Here is a 1,805-nt window from a genome sequence, read left to right as displayed (position 1 = left end):
ACCTACGCCCTGCCTGTGATCAGGTACCCTGCTGGGATAATAAGCTGGCCAAAGGAAGAGATAGAAGCCACTGTAATCAACACTAGGAAGCTCCTGACCATGCATGGAGGGTTTCTGCCAAAGTCCAGCACCCTGAGGCTGTATGCTAAGCAGAAGGAAGGAGGCCGGTGACAAGGGAGTGTTAGTACCACAGTCCAGGATGAGACAACAAACATTCAATAATACATCAAGAAGATGGCCCCAACCATCCGCGTGCTCAGTGAATAGCTCAGGCAGCAGAAACCCAAGAAAGGGGAGCCATCATTGAAGGACAAACCCCTGCACGTAATGTACCACCGGCAGATAGTGGAAGTTGCTCACCCAGAAATCCTACCAGTGGCTGAACAAAGCTGGACTGAAAGACAGCGCAGAGGCACTAATCATGGCAGCACAGGAACAAGCTCTGAGCACAAAATCCATAGAGGCTGGGGTCTATCACACCAGGCAAGACCCCAGAGGCTGTGTGTAACAGGGTCATAAATCACATTGTTATAATTACACAAAATGTGTTCTAAACCCCCAAACTCTTCCCTTTATACCTGACTTTTAGGACCTCCAAGCCTGTAGTTATGTTCATTATCGGTTAGAGCCCCTCCTCATTCTTTTCTTCTTCTTCTTTGGTGCAACCATATAAATACAGTGTACCCCTTTTGTCTCTCCCCTTTTCTACAATTCCCCTGTGGGAGAGGTTGGTGTAATTTCTTTCCCAACACTGTAAAACACTCATATAATGCATATTTAGCCACCTGGATGTTTCTGATTGTGATTTTAGTTCAATTATTGTCATTATTAAGCCTGTTTTTTGTTAGATGTTACAAATGTGTAGTATGTGTGTGCCATATGTGTGTTCTAGGGAACGTGAACACTAGCATGAATAGATAATTCTTGCTAGCTTGGAAGTTGTGGTGGGTTAAGCTAACCCTCTTCCCCACTGTTTGTGTTTGGTCATAGGAGCTGGAGTGGGCAAGCTATTTATTTGGAGGTCTTTCTTTCTTTTACCGTTTTTATCAGGTATGTCGGATTTCATGTTGTTGTTTTTGTTTTATCAAATATGTTACGTGTAAATGCATATTTTATGTTTAATGTAATAATAAATGCCAGCCCTTTTCTACAATTCCCCTGTGGGAGAGGAGCTGGAGTGGGCAAGCTATTTATTTGGAGGTCTTTCTTTCTTTTACCGTTTTTATCAGACACAACGCAGAAACACACCGGTTACATGTGTAAAGATGCCCCTGAGGCAATGCAGCACATAACAGCAGGGTGCAAGATGCTAGCAGACAGGGCATACATGGAACACCATAACCAAGTGGCCGCCATAGTATACAGAAACATCTGTACTGAGTATGGCCTAGAAGTCGCCAGGTTAAAAATCTGAGACATCCCCTAGGGTGGTGGAGAATGACCGAGCTACGATCCTGTAGGGCTTCCAGATACAGACGGACAAAATGGTGGTGGCTAACCAACCGGACATAGTGGTGGTAGACAAACAGAAGAAGACGGCCGTAGCAATTGACGTAGCGATACAGAATGACAGCAACATCTCCGGTGGTCCTCCTTGGGCTCTCGCACGCTGGTTCCTCTGGATGTCTGTGGCCTGGATCTCCTCCATGCTTGCTTCATGCCCTGGGGGACAGGGCCATGGCTCCCTACACCCTCTAGCAGATCGTTACATGGAGAAACACAGGTGTGGATGAGCCTGTGCGCAACCCTGTGTGCACACAGGTGAAGACATGGGTGTTCACAGACACAAACTACGCCTGACTTGG

Source organism: Oreochromis niloticus, linkage group LG4, assembly GCF_001858045.2.
Source record: "Oreochromis niloticus isolate F11D_XX linkage group LG4, O_niloticus_UMD_NMBU, whole genome shotgun sequence".
Lineage (NCBI taxonomy): Eukaryota > Metazoa > Chordata > Actinopteri > Cichliformes > Cichlidae > Oreochromis > Oreochromis niloticus.
Note: the sequence above shows the minus strand (reverse complement) of the source record.